We start from the raw sequence: 16,009 nt of genomic DNA, 5'->3' as shown, positions 1-16,009 counted from the left end.
AAATTGTTGATATTTTTAAGGTTCCCCATGTATGGTGGCAGAAATCTTGGTATTTTTGACATGAGTGAGATCAGAATTTCAGCAATAAGTTATGAGGTTGCTGCAACAATTATCTCTAGCACAGAGATATATTTTGGAGTTCTCCCCATACCTGTACTGAACTATTGCCATAAGTTAAATCCTCAGTTCAATAAATATTTAAGAGTTAACATATTTGAACATTTATCTGAATTTTACAAAAATCTTGTACTAGGACTCATTCAGTTTGTTCGTACAGGTTTTTAGAACTATAGACTGTAATAAATATAAGAAAATTTTATAATGAATGAACAGCTTTTCTAACTTTGCAGGTCCTATTGCTCTTGCATTGTTCCTAAGTTTATGCCTATTCAATACTATTGTTAGCACACATAGAAAGAATAAGATGTAACAGCGATGCATTATTTAAAAGCAATGCCTTGACAAGTGATGACAGTTAAAAATAACAATTTTGGAGATTCTTATTTGTTAAGAATTCACAATAATCACTTTTCAGACTACTTGCAAAACTCCTGTTAAATAATACTTTGAGGCAGCTCAGCAACAGTACTTTATTAAACTAGAAAATTTGTCCACAAACCATCTGGGCTGGCAGGTGTTTATCATCAGATCTAGGTTGCTATGAGACAAGAGGTTGCTTATGCTAATTAGTCATGTAGCAAGAACCTCCAATTTTGCTCATTTGAAACAACTTAAGTTTGCAAAGGCATATTATCAGTACCTGTAAAGCTCAAGGTGTAAAACACAAGTTAAGAATGTGAGAAAAAGCTGTTTCAAAATAAAGCCTGTGGTGGTGCTAGTCATATGCATAAAAGCTCTCAGGTTCACTCCTATGTCTCTGAGCCATGGATAGCTGTTTTATATAAATGATATGTTAGTATTTACCACTGTGAGATAGATTTAAGTCCCAAGTCCAGCTCAGTCATTCAGCTTAACTAACAGAAATTAGGGGTGCCTTTCTCAGGTGGAGCCATTGTAGTGTAAATTTTTTCTCCTGTGAACTTTCCTGATGCTTCCAGGCCCAGGACAGCAGAAGGCAGGAAATACTATACAGTTCAAATACTCCAGCTACAATTTTGTATTCTTTGTATTATAATAAAACCCAGAAGTTCAAGATAAGCTTAATATAGCATTTAGTAATCAAAATTATAAACAGCCAATAGACATGGATACAGAATTTTCCATGTTGGAACAAGCAAAGGATAAAATTTAGACTTCCCAAAATATGCTTAAATTGAGACAAATTCAGAGTATACTTTCCAACAATGGTCACACTCTAAGTAAAAGAAGATTCCAGCTTTGGATCCCAAAATTCCCTACCCACTGGCTCCCAAACACTCTAGTGCATATGACCATCTAATCTCTCAGTCTCTTTGTAAACAATATCGAAATTCAAAGATAGGCTGGGAGAGTTATACAAGCACTGATTATGTCTCCACTTAGGTGAGGATCACTGAAAAGGGGGCAAGATCATTTTAAAGCAGATGTTCAGGACTGTACATTCATGGTGGCTTGATTCAAGCATGTAGCAACTATACGAGACAGTGTAATCAATAGTTTCAGTAAATGATTTCAAGAGCAACTTCTTGTCCCTGTGTCCACCATAGCATATGTGTATTTTTCTTCAATAGAGTATTAGAAGGATTTCCAAGAAACCAGAACTCAGGAAGTCCTCAGGCCACTGGGATACAGTCAAACTTGGATTTGCTTATTATTGTTTTTGCTGCATATATCTTGCAGAGCTTGCAGAAGTGCCTCTGCAGGGAAAAGGCAGCTTGTCACAGTCTCACCCAGAACTGGACAATAATACTCCAAGTAAGTGAGGGTCTGAATTCTCTCTGACCAGTGGAGTCCCCATCACCGTAATCTAATGGCAGTTTTCCTGTTTTTTCAAGTACTCAAAAGCAGGATATTTTTCTCTTCAATATGCCTATTTTAAAATCTAGCTAAGAGATTCCTAATGAGCAGCCCTTAATCAACTGCCAAGGAAATGGATATCACCTTAAACGTGTTATTTGCCTGGTCTTTCTCATTGGCTGGTTGTAGCTGCTACCTGCCAAGCCCACAAGAGCACTAAAGATCCTGACATCTGTTATAAGACTGAGACTCACATACCTGCAACCATGCTGTCTCTTAGCACAAGGTCATGAAATGAAGTCAGATCCAAAGACATCATCTAGATCTCCCGAGGTCACTCATACCAGGTATGTAATTAGTTCAAATATAATTACAAAATATTTGGGTTTGCAGTTAGAGACTTTTTTTCTATTTCATCTCTGTCCTGCTGATTTTTGGTGTACTCAACACAATGTGTGTGGACTGATTCCAAAAGACTCCAGGCAATTGTAGCTTCCCCAATGACTAATACTTGACCATATCTGTTCTAGGATAAGCATCCATCTGGCTTAATTAGCATATAGGGGCTTCAGATTCCATTTTCTTTTCTCTTGATGGCACACATCCACCTTGAAAATGAAGCATTAAAAAATAATTTTAAAAAAAGTTACTGTATTTAATGTGACAGACTAGCTTATGATGAACACGAAAATCCATTAGACACATTGCTAATAAGCAGTGGGCAGCCTTCCACATAAGCAGTGATTTGCAGTGCACAGTTTATGTTGCTTTCCTTGACTCTACACGTCCCTTCTTTTTTTTTTTTTTTTTAATCAGAAGGGTCCCTGTTTCCAATTGAAACAGTTGCAGAATAGTCAGAATTCAAAAGTGAAAGTTTATTGCTAAAAATTTGCACTTGGATTTATACTGCAGGCCAGTTTTTACTTCATATCCTCCTGGAGAACCTTTACCATCTCCACCTCTGTCTACACTAGCAAGTCACAGGAGTAACAGAAGTGGTTCTTCAAGAACAAATCACATGATGCTGAAGACTTGGTGTCCATATGTGTTTTGGAGGTTGAGATGGGGTTGTTAGAAATGGTATGCTTTACTTCACAAAGTTCTAAGGCTTGACTGAAGATGTAATTTTGGATCTCAGCCCATTCCTAAGTTTTCATTTCCATTGTCTCAAAATATTAAAATGCTCAAAACTTCTGGTCTAGTAATTTAACTCTGAAGAGTGAAACTATTAAAATTCTTGCAGAGCTCCTCTATTTCAAGTTGAAATGTTCCCCTGTGCCTCCCAATCCTTAAAGTTCTTTTTTTTTTTTTTTTTTTTTAAAAAAAAAAAAAAAAAAAAAAAGGTAGTAATCTCTGTGAAGCTGACTTGAAAGGGATTCATTACTTTCCCCACAGAGAAAACTGTTGTGGCAAGAGATGAAGCAACGTGAAGTGTTCCACTCAATTGTTGAATGGAATCACTTGGCTGTAATCATTAAGGTCTTACTCACTCATGCAGCAAGCAAACTGAGAAACCTGCTGATTCAAGGAAAGTGATTATTCTATAGATATCATTCTTCAGCCAATTAAGTGAAGCAAAGTTTGGTACTGTCATGATGTGGGGGAGAGGAAAACTGGCATTTAAATTTTTGCAAGCACAAACTTATAAATTGAGAAGGAAAAAAATTGAAAATAAACAAAATTTATCATAATAATTTTGAAGAACCAAGTACCCAATGCTTCTCTTTTTAAGGTTAGTGAACTGTAGTAAACTCTAGAACAGGGGTCCTCCAACTACGGCCCACGGGCTGGATACAGCCCCCCAGGGTCCTCAATCCGGCCCCCGGTATTTACAGAACCCCCCCACCAGGGGTTGGGGGGGGGGAACCAAGCAGCCGCAGATGGCTGCCTGCCACTGCATCCGCGCACCAGCCCCCTGTTTAGAAAGTCTGAGGACCCCTGCTCTAGAGATATTGTGAGATTTACATTGATGAGTATCTTCTTACTTTAATTCACCTGTGTTTGTCAGATTGATGGTTATCCCACTGGCATTTATGCCACGTGTTTTTGTGGTTATTTTGTTTGTTAGCAAGAATATCTAAGGAAACAATTTCATCTGCAACTTGTACATGTCACAGTACAAACACTGGTTTTGTCACTGTATACCTGCCTCGGGTGGTCTAAAATGCATGTGTTACAACAAAAGGAGGAAGTCAGCTTTCCAAGCCACTGAAGAATCAATTAAAATCAGTTAGGAGGAGGAGGAGGAGGAATACAGGGAGTACCCTTCGCACACAGAGTCCTTTGCTGGAGATCATTTGTTCTTCTTCAGAGTCCACTGTGTAGCTGGGTAATAAGACAAGTTGAAAGATTAGATGTCACACAACGTGCACTCTGTATAACTGCACTTATGCAGACACAAGGTAGAGGACTGCGGGCTTCCTGACTAGTCTGACTAATCAAAGAGCTGATGGGAGGAAGGAGAAATAGCACACACAGTTCTTTGTTCAGGGAGAAGTGCAGAACCAGGAAGAAAGGAGGAAAAGGAGTCATAGAAACAGAATAACTCTATCTCTGACTTGTGTAACACCCTTCCAACACTCTAAAGGCTGCAAAATACTTTATCACACTGTCCTATGTCCTCGTTAGCCTCTCATCTTCTGATAGTAACAGTAATTTAGAAATGAATGTTTCCATCTTTTTAACAAAGTTTTGAAGTTAGAACAACCTTTTCAATGTATCTTCAGAGAGCTGTGAGTACCCATCATTGCAAGCACAGAAAAGCAGAGATATTGTCTTTTCTGTCATCACTTTAGGTGTCTTTAGACAAATGTCTTTTCTATGGGCTAAATCAAAGTTAGATGTAGCCATGTTGAGATGCTATCTATAACCAAAACTAACCTGTCCAGACAGCTGTCAGAAAAGGGACTAAGAAGAAAAGCTGATTTTGTAGTAAAGAATATATAACTTGGGGGTTTATTCAATCCATACTACTAACATAGACCAAGATAGCATGTGTGAGTGCACACACATATAAAACCATGCAAAAGTAGGAAGAAAGAGCAGGTGCTGCAGTAGCTACAACCACAAGAAAGGTGAAGTAGATGTGGTGGGTGTTGCAAAGCTTCAGCTGGGCATAAAAAGCCGATTTTGCATAACTAAGAGGCTGATGAAAAGAAAAGGGGGGACAGAACCAGAACAAGAACCTGAGGAATAATGCAGAATCTGTACTTTTCTCTGGCAAGAGAAAACATCAGCTTAATCTCAACCACAGCTTTACTTACTTTCAATACAGAAGCTAAGGAAATGTTGTGTCCTGTAGTCTGAGGTATTGAATTCATACATGGTGTGTCACCCTGTTTGCACTCTGAGTCAGTCACACAGTAAATCAGAATACTTTTTCACTCTTCTTCTGTTGCCCATGTCTTTAAAATACCCATTGGTGAGCAGCCTAAAAGTCAGTCAACTGGTCTGAATGTTGAGAGGTGGTTGTTACCTCAGCTGGTGGTCCTGGCTGGCATCAGTCACAGCCCTCACTCCTCAGAGTGTCCCCATGTCCCCATATGGCATTCCTCACTATGAGGTCCACAAGGCTAAGGAAGCTGCCTCACCACACCCTTAGAAATGGCAGTTGTGTGGAGTAATATGCCTAGTCAAGGGGGAGCACCCCAACCCAACCCAAGGCACTGGGGGCAGAAGGTGCCCTGGGGGTGTAGCCACAGAGCCCTCTATGATACCAAGCTTGTACTTTGCCTCCTGATTCCTGAGACAAACCTGAGCTCCCTATGCTGTTCAGAGCAGTTTAGATCATTCTGTGGCTGAACAGAAAAAAAGCACTGCCCCTATATTGTAACTGAGCGGGGTAAGTAACAGCCACACATTTCCATATATAAATAATTAGAAAACAATAAAACTTGGGAATTTCCATGCCACCGGGAATTTCCCTTGAACTTTCCTTGCCATCCTATGATTCTTCAAAGATGCAGAAGACCTGAGTCACAATTCTGGCTCACATCACACTGCTGTATATAAATAACATTGCTCTGAATACTTTGTCTCAAAGGATGCTGACAGAATTTTAAAATATTCTTCACAGAAAGAAATAGCCTTAGACATATAAAAGTCCTATGAAAGCACTTCCCTTAAATGAACTGCTAATTGGAAAGTGTTTAATGCTCATGGTTCACAAATTAGGGCATTTAATTATTATTTTTTTAAAAATTTTAAATAAATTAGTGAAATTCGGTTGCTAAGCTAATTAGGCAACTGTCTTTCATTACTGTGTTGCTTCAGCTTCTTGCCAGCTTGGATTTTTACAAGTAAAATGAGCATGATGATTCCAGCTTACTTTCTAATAGCCTGATACACCGAGGTCTTATACCTGGCATACCTCAGCAATTAGTATAATGTCCAAATGCAATGTGTTTGCTGGTACAGCATCTGAGCTCCACCTCTGGTAACTCCTGTAATTAACTAAATTAAATAAACCAATCATGCTTTGTAGAAGCAGAAGCTTATTGACAGCAAGACACATGAAAGCTTGAACCCTGCTTTGCTTCAGCTGTAAGTTCTTTCCCGACAATATTTACTCTCTTTCCATGAATAATAAGGTAAAGAGGAGTAACAGTTTGAGCAGAGGATAGATATGTATGTGTAGAAGGTGGGGTACACACTGACAAGAAGGACTTCAACAGCAGTCTGTGCAATGCAAATGGACAAATTTGCAAGTGTTCAAGGCCAGGCTGAATGCAGCTTTGAGCAACATGATCTAGTGGAAGGTGTCCCTGCCCATGGCAGGGGGGCCAGACTAGATGATTTTTAAAGGTCCTTTCCAACCCAGACAGTTCTATGACAAAGGACTTGATCATTAGGATGCCTGCATAAAATAATTTACCACTTACTCATTGAAGTTTGTCCCAAAGTATGCTGTTCCTTAACTGATCAGCTGTGAAATAGAGAGAATGGCTTCTCTGTAAGATTAAATACATTTGGAGAGCAAGGAAACAGGGTAAAATAGGTGAAGGACTGTTGACAGCTGAAACAAATTTCTGATGCTTTCCATGACACAAAGAAATAACTAAATTCTGCAGCCAGGTGGACATAATATCCCCTTAAAACTCCTCTTTTTTTTTTACCTCACATCAGATTTATTTTTTTCATCTCTGAACTCATTGCAATAATAAAACACTTGAGAAAGTAAATAAATAAATAACAAATAACTCAACCCCTCTGCCCCTCAACCAAAATACCCATTCTTGGTTTTTTATTCAGGGGAAAGAAAGACTGAAAAAAGCGGGATTACATTAAAAGTTGAGTAATAATCAAGTCCTCCACAACAAGTACTCTTTACTAGCCTTAAAGCAAGATAACAGGATAAGAAGCCCTCTACAAAGTGATAATGGATACATTGTTCATGATAATACCAGCAATAACAGCAAGTTGCATTTTACAATAATGTATCTTCTTGTACAGATGACAGTGTTAAAACTTCTCTGTGCTCTTTTTTTTCTTGCTATGAAAAATGAATAGTAAACATTAACGAGTGCTTCTGTCTGGTATCTCGATTCTCTGTGTGAAAGATGCCACTTTTAGGTAAAGAAAGCTTTAAAAGCCTGCTATTATCAAATGAAATAAAATCAGTGGGAGTTCAGGCTTTTGTACTCAGAACCCTTGTTGGATTTGTAGCAGCATTAGCACACACACACAAAAATCCCTAAAAAAGTAGAAAACCCACACACACCAAAAAAAACCTGGCCAACCAACCAACCAACCAAATAAACAAACAAAAAGCCAAAACAAACAAACAAACAACAAAACACTAACAAACAAAAAATCCCAACAAATCCAGACAAAATTTACTATATTATTTCATTCCATTCATTTCTTGCTTTGGATGCAATTTTGTGCTGAAGTGCACCAGTCAAACCTCCTTAATGTGTAAAATTTACCATGGACGATCCCCTGTGTAAAGGCAAAGAAAAATATTTATCGGATCTTACTGTCTTTACCCACTCTGCTAAAAAAGTAGCTAGTACCAAGTAGCTGTAGGCTGCAGTTGGAGTCATGATCTCCATCAAGGCTCAGTGCTTGGATGAGGGCAAGTCCAAGGCAAACCACAGATGTGCAAGGAGTTTGTGCTGATGCCATAGCTTTGACTCGTCTGACATTCCTGCCTTAACATCAGAACTGAACAGCCTTTGCACTGGGATGAAGAAATGGACCAAAAAGCTGCAGATGATGTTTTTTTCGTAACTGACGTAATTAAATAACCCGAGTGGAGAGAAACAGAATATTCTAGAAGTCTGTGCAGTTATATTAAGTTGCTCACAGCTGGAAGTTGACTGATAGTGCAATGACCCAATGGAATATTTAATATAGTATTTCCAAGAATTTTTAACACCTGTTTTTCTGTTATCCTCTGGCCCACATGGAACTGGTCCCCTTTCTGCAGTGCTCAAAGGAATCAAAACAGAAAAATCAGAAGCATCAGCCAAATAAACAGCAAATGTCAAGAAGAGCTAAGGAGAGGAAAATCTGAACTCTTCTTCTCAAAAGGCAAGTCCATACAGAATTTGGCAAGCAGTCAGCAAAGGCCCTTCCCATGCTGCCTCTGCCAGGGAAAGGGGCATGAATTTGAATATTTTTATACACTATTAGTTCACTCCATTTGGTAGCAGTTCACCAGAAGCAATCATCATGTGTTGCTCAGATGGTAACAACAGAAGTTCTGAATCTTTTATTTTCATCCCTGCATGATACAGGGAAACTCTTGCTCTCTGAAAGAAAACTCTCAGAGCCTGCCATGAGCAAACCTGGCTTTTAGCCCTGGCCCTGCTTTATTTAATGAGAGAAAATAAAGTCTTATTCCAATATCCTTTTCAAAGATTTTTATCTGTCTTACCAAAAGCCATACCTAGTAATTTACTATAGACTTAATTTTATCAGAGAAAAAGAATTTAATGGTGAATTAATAAAGAAGGTCATAAAAATAAATTGCTTTATATTTATAGCCCTTTTAGTACCTGGATATGGTAGGGTAAGCTCCCCCATCCACCAGTTTATTGTGGCATTATTTTTATTTAGTATGATTTATTTCGTGTTTATTAAATGTTAATGATGGGAACTCCTCTCATAACTGTCTCCAAATATTCATCAGGTTTGATCTGTAGGCATTCAAAATTTAAGAAAGTAAGGTGGTTGTTTTCAGATGTTTAAATCTGTGAGATCAGCTCAGAAGGTCATTTTTTCCCCCTCTTTGGTGCTAAATGGAAAAGATCACCCAATTTTTTTCCCCAGTTTTTAACCTAAGTTTTGCTATGGAATGAAACACCAATGAAATTAACATCTATGAAATTTCAGAGGCTTTTAAGGAGGGAAGAAAAAATGAACAGTAAAATGTTTATACATAACAATATCTTATTTCCATGGTGTTAAAACTGTGAGAGAGTCCACAAACTAAACAAGAACAGCAACAAGAAGCTGATAAATACAACAGTTTGTGCGTGAGTCTTAATGTAATTTTCAGGACAGCTCTGTTAGTAGGTCCATCCCTGGGTAAGATTTAAAAAGAGAAACCAACTTCAGTACAGTATGATGCATGTCATTTTCACCTTTGGAAGCCATTGTTTGATGCAGAAGTTCTCTGGATGCAAAGTCTCCGGAGAGATTCATTAGCAATTGAATGTGTTGTGTTTTAGCCTTATTCTGTCCCAATTCAGGGATAGATATCAATATTACAACTTCCTATGGAAATGAACAAGGAAACTTTATGACCCCATCTTCTTTTATCCTTCTTTCCCCGTTCTACAATTTCACCTGGAAGTGCTTAGAAAAGATGACCATGACTATGGACACACAGATATATCATTAGCTAATCTAAATCGGCTATTATCTGCATTATTATGTTCAGATTCAGTGAGCCTCTTACAAAGGTTAACAGAATCATACATGGGTTTTGTTATTTCAAAGTAAAGAAATATTTTAAATATAGAGAAAAACTAAAACATTTATTATGCAAACACATATCTTTTTTAAAAAAAACAATATCAACACCCAAAGGTAAATCTGAGTTCTGCATTCATAACTCAATTTCAGGAGCAATTTAAAGTCATAAATATGCAGTCAAAGGTTATATCTCTACGGGGCCACAAAACATTTGATCTACATGCAAGAGTACTCCACAGCAAAATGTACTCATTTCACTCCACTCTAAGGCTCAGTATATTAAATAAACCCACAAAATCCTTGGGAGAGAAAAATCCTTTACAAATACATAATTTTCATTGGTTTTTTTTTCATACTCACTTCCTGGTGGCACAATCACATATATATGTGATTTAATCAAAATCAAATTGTTTTCTGTAATTGTGTAAAACAGATCATATATAAGGAGACTTTTTAATGAACTTCCCAGTAAAAATTCATAGCAGAGCAGATTTCCATCACAAACATACAAGTATTTCCAACATGCCCAGTATAGATGAAGCCTTCTTCTCTCATTTTAAAAGTCTTCAGAAGTATCATCCCAAAGGCAGGAGAAGATTGAAAAGGTTTCCTGATAGCAAGCATAGAACACATTGCCTTGCATTAAAAAATCACAAATGTTTCCCATTATATCAAATGCAATTTCCTTTTCCAACTCCTAGGAGGTTTTGAAGACGATTCCATTCCTATAAATTTTACAGACATGTCAAGCTACCATTTCTCAATAAAATAACTTTGCTTATATGACTCCACTGCCACAACTCTAAGGAACTTTTATCTTTGGCTTACTCTATGTCTTAAAATTCCACAACAAGGCATTAAGCCACATTTAATCAAGAAACTATTAGTGTTTAATGAAGCAAGGCTGCAGGGGAAAAAAAAAAAAGAAAAAAAAAAAAAAGAAAAGTTGCACCATTTATTATTTTTATTAACTTATAATATCTGTGGATTTAACCTATAAATAAAATCAAATTTCAACAATTTGGCAATGCATATTGCCACAAAGTACAAGCACTGCTGAAGGCAACCACAGGACTCTGCCCTGACAACTGTAGTGTGATTCATCTTTGGGACACACAGTAAAAGGTTAACAGTTCCCAATGTCTTCTCAGGGTCTTTTCATGTAGCTGTGAGGAATGATTAAGTTGGAAACACTAATCTCTCTCATTGTCATTCACATAAACCAAGACAGCATGTGAACAAAGACTTTTGGAGATTAAATAAGATGTATTGACTGACAGTGTCTGGACTTGGAGAATGTATTCTACTTATAAAAATGCAGAGGTTTGTACTAAAAATATGTAAATCAATGGAGTTAGACCACACTTGCATCATTCAACCTCTGGCAAATTGAATCAAGCAAGTTTGATTTTCATAGCTCTATGTGACAATGTGAAAGTATTTTTGACCTCTGTGGGATTTTTCCTGTCACATATTTGTGACATGATCACACACACACAATTCTGTACTGAGAAATGTGTATGTCTAATGTTGCCCAACCCTATCACAAAGTGTCCCCGGTTAGGTAACGTGAGAACAGCTACACACACACACACACACACACACACACACACACAAGGGAGTGTAGGGGAGCACCACAACTGGAGTGTGAGAAACTACTCACCATCGCCACAGCAGATGTATTGTCTCAACATTGATATGGTAGGAAACTCATGCCATCACCACAGTGAATGACTACCGCCACAGAAGAGATTTAAGGCAGGAAGATAACACCACTGCCACCGCAGAGATTTATCTATACGTTGTTAAAGGAGGAAATCGACTGACGCCATGGAACAATGGGGGAGGTTGATCCTGCAAAACTTAACCAAACCCCAGTGCATGTGCCCAAACTTGGGGTCAGGGTGGTCAAGGATGTTGGGCATGTATACCATTGCCGGGTGAAAGGCGTGGTTAAGCAGAACAGCTTCTAACAGCTCTATAAAAAAATGGAACCAGCTAACATCTTGTGGAACGTTTCCCCAGCAGACTTGAAAATAAATTGGACTGTCGGGATGCCGCAGCTCTGCGGTGGTATCTATTGCTTTGAACTCTTTCCTTTTCTTTCCTTCTTTCTTTCCTTTTCTCTCTCTTTATCTCTCGCTCGCTCTCTCCCTTTGCATTTGCAGATTTATTGTTGGGCAAATAAAGTTCCTTGGCTCTTGACTCTGTTTTGAGTCTTAATTCTGTTCCTGAGAATACAAACAGAACCATGCTCCAGTCTCAGACCGGCATGCGACATTTTAAATGGTGTCACGGACAGGATTCTCAGTGAAACAGAAAGTGCCAGGTTCTTTATGAGAGGCTCTTGTGTGTGTGTGTGTTCCTGAGACGTACCTTTGTACAAAGTGAGTGCGGAGTCCAGATCTGTGGTTCTGTTTCTCCACGAGGAAAACAGCCGGAGAAGGATGAAGCAATAGAATTGAACAAGAAATGAGTCTCTAAAGAAGTTTAAAAGTGTGACCTCCTGAGATTGAAGGGAGGGGAGTAATAGAGAATTTACAGTGAGGCCCTCTCAGGATGAAATAATCTCTCTTTGGTGAAATGAGTGCCCACACTTCTACTGATGTTTGTGATGTTTCCCCCACTGAAGTATGGGAAGTATATCCTTTTATATAAAATGGATGACTTTTTGGGAACCTATCATGGTCGGCCAGCTCCCCAAGGGAGAGAATGGGCAAAAAATCACTGGTTCCAATGCAGAATATAGTGGATAGGATCATGATATTGCAGAAGGAGGCTAAAGTTAGACCTGGGAAGGGAAAATCCATAATTTATGCAGTTTCAGGGGCAAGTTTGGCAGCAGCCACAGAAGATAGGAGTCAAAGATTGTGTCAAGATGATGCCATGGTAGATTCCTTGAAAATGGCAGTTAAAACACTGAGAAAGCAGTTAGAAGAAACAAAACAGCTATTAGAGCAGGAGAGAAACCAGAATGCTTTGTTAAAAGACACATTAAGAGAATAATTGTGGAAAGAAAGTGGCTCATTTGGGGAGGTGGAATTGAAGTTAACAGAGAAAGGGATTAGAAAAATATATCCCCAGGGGGATTTACAAAGAGCAAAAGAGGCAGCAGAAAACCCTCCTCACATGTATCCCCTAGTAAAGACTGAGTATTTATATGAGACAGACAATGACACTTGTCCCCAAATTGTTACTAAAGAGGGTCCGTTTACAGGGACTGAGTTAGCAAAATTAAGGAAGGACTTTGCAAGGACTCCAAAGGAATCCAAAACAGAATATGTTTGGAAAGTGTCCTTGTCAGGAGGAGACGGGATTTTGTTGGCAGAGAAGGAAGCAGAAGGATACTGGGGTCCAGGTGTGTTTTTAACTACTGGCAACCCTCCAGGCCCCATGGTCATTAACACAGAGGGCAGTGTATTGGGCCAAGGGACTGAACCCTTTGAAGAGAGGAGATCCCCTAGCCATAACAGGTACGATGGATCAGCTGGTAGAAAGTGTACAAAAGGCAGCTTGTGTGCAGATGATGTATGACAGAAGGCTTGAATCTCTCCAGGGCTTTCACATGATGATGCCTGTGGACCCAGAAGGGATGACTTCTAATTCAAGGACTTTCTGATTCTTTAAAACCCATTGGGATCCAGCTACAGGGAAAGATACAAAATACCCCCATACCAGACAGAGTTACGTGGGGGGAAGTTACCCAAGAGCTAATTAACTTTGAGAGAAAATATGGTCCCGTTGGTGGATCCTGGCAAAGACCAAAAATGAGAGCCGTACGAACTGTGGGAAAAGCTGAGCGATGGTTAGCACAGGCTCCAAGAAGTCAGAATTCTAAATCGGTCTGATTTAATGATCCTGGGAGAGGGAGACCCCTAAGCTGACAGGCATGGTGGCAGCTGGGGCTCCAGAGAGGTATTCCCAAGGATTTAATGGATGGGCTCCCAACCCAGAAATTGGAGAAACTTGTACAGACATGGTCAGGGCACAAAATTAGTTTCGAGCCAACCCCTAGTGCCCCACCATCAATAGGCATCAGGGGAAAAGCTAATGAAGTAAAGAGTGCGACGGGAAACTAGATCCTCCGTCCCTCAAAGGTAGGGAGGGGAGTGGAGGGTGAATGTTTATTAGGCAACTCACCTTAAATTTGAGAGGAAATTTAATGATTACAGTGGCTGTGGGACACGGAAAAAACCAGTAACCTTTTTAATTGACACACGAGCACAAATCACTGCACTGATGCAGAGTGAGGCGGAGCAATGTGGAATTTTGACTTCGTCTAAAAACCTAATTGTTTTAAATGCTTTAGGGAAAACTCAGTCAGTACCTTTGGCCTTGGTAACATTATGGTTGCCTAGGGAGGAAGACCCAGTTAACACCAAAGTTGCAATAGGCCCTTTTTGGACAAATCTTTTGGGCATAGCTATATTGAAGGGCAGAGAGTGGTGTGATACCCAGGGAAACTCATGGTCCTTTGGCATTCCTCAGATCAGAGAATTAGCTGAAAGGTCCTGGGCAGAAGTGCACCTGTTGCAAGCAGCACCTACCCTCCCCGCTTCCAGGTTGACTAATGTGAAACCCTACACCTTGCCATTAGGGGCCCAGGAGGGTATAGCTCCTGTGAGGATCTTAAACAACAGGGCATTTTTACATTCACCCACTCCCCATACAATTCTCCAGTGTGGCCAGTTCATAAATCAAATGGGAAGTGGAGACTGACTGTAGATTATAGTCGATTTAACGCAAACGCTGATCCCTTGACAGCAGCAGTGCCTGACAGGGCTGAGCTAATCTCACTCATTGAGGAACAGGCTCATCCGTTGATGGCCACAATTGATGTGAAAGATATGTTTGTCATGGTTCCCCTGCAAGAGGAGGACCGTGATCGTTTTGGTTTCACATTGGAGGGACAACAGGATACCTTTGCTCGCCTCCCTAGGGGATATAAACATTCTCCCACGTTAGCACATCGTGCTTTGGCACAAGAATCAGCCCAAATTCTACTGGGAGTTAGACTTTATCAATATATCGATGTTTTGATAGGAGGGAATGAAATTATTCCAGTACAAGTGACACAAGGAAAGATTATACAGCACTTAGATTCTCTGGGACTCCAGATACCAGAGGAAAAGACACAAACTGCTGCAAATGAAGTAAAATTTTTAGGGATATAGTGGAGAGGAGGTTCAGCCTGTATTCCTCAGGACAACCTCTCAACACTAGAGCAGGTAAAAATTCCAGAAAACAAAGAGAAGCTGCAGCATGCCTTAGGCTTGTCGGTCTTTTGGAGAAAACACATCCCAGACTTTGTAATAATTGTACAGCCCTTATATAACCTGCTGCGAAAAGGAGCAGCTTGGAAATGGGCTCCAGCCCACGATGAAGCATTACAGTTTTTGGTATTTGAAGCAAACACTCACCAGGCTTTGGGTCCTATTCACCCCACTGACCCTGTCCAGATTGAGTGGGGGTTTGCACACTCAGGATTGTCAATTCATTTTTGGCAAAAAGGACCAGAAGGTCCTACCCATCCAATCGGATTTTACTTCAGAAGCTTTATGGATGCTGAGAAACAGTACCCTAGTTGGGAAAAAGGATTGTTTGTAGTGAGTGTTGCTCTCAGAGAAGCAGAGCGACCCATACGCCAACAGCCTCTAATTTTAAGGGGAACTTTAAAGGTAATTAAACCTGTGTTAGCAGGAGCTACCCCCCCACCCCCCCCACCCCCGACAGGGTGGCTCAAAGAGATACTGTGAAAGAACGGTATGCTAAGATTGAACATTATTGTAGTGTCTTTACTGTTACTGAAGGCACCCCTAAACAGTTAAATATCCAAGAGGAAGTAACAAATTCCCTGGAGAGGGATACCCCTTCCCCTTCTGTGGTAAAAATCACTCCTGCTTTTTCAGAGGAGTTGCGGAATGTGTGGTTTACAGATTACTCTGCTAAGAGTGAGGGTAAACAACAGAGATACCGAGCTGTAGCTATTAATGTAGATGGTAACAGGAAAATTATTACTGAAGGTGAGGGCAGTGCTGTCACAGTCCACTCAGTGGACTTGTGATGGTTTGTTAACTATGATCTCGAAGCGCAAAAATCAAGGCAACCACGCCAAGGGGTTATGCTTCAATCAAACAGCACAATTTTATTGTTTGCCTGTAAAGCGGCGCGCGATAGGTAGAAAGACAGA

General features: G+C 39.7%; 1 pseudogene; it reads left to right on the top strand.

Annotated features, from left to right (window-relative positions):
- Positions 1-12,478: 12,478 nt before the first annotated feature.
- Positions 12,479-14,993, top strand: LOC121088706 (annotated as a pseudogene).
- The last annotated feature ends 1,016 nt before the right edge of the window (positions 14,994-16,009 follow it).

The sequence above is a fragment of the Falco naumanni genome, chromosome 5, assembly GCF_017639655.2.
Source record: "Falco naumanni isolate bFalNau1 chromosome 5, bFalNau1.pat, whole genome shotgun sequence".
In the NCBI taxonomy this organism is placed as follows: domain Eukaryota; kingdom Metazoa; phylum Chordata; class Aves; order Falconiformes; family Falconidae; genus Falco; species Falco naumanni.
The sequence above is the reverse complement of the archived record's forward strand: the minus strand, read 5'-3'. Positions and strand labels throughout refer to the sequence as shown.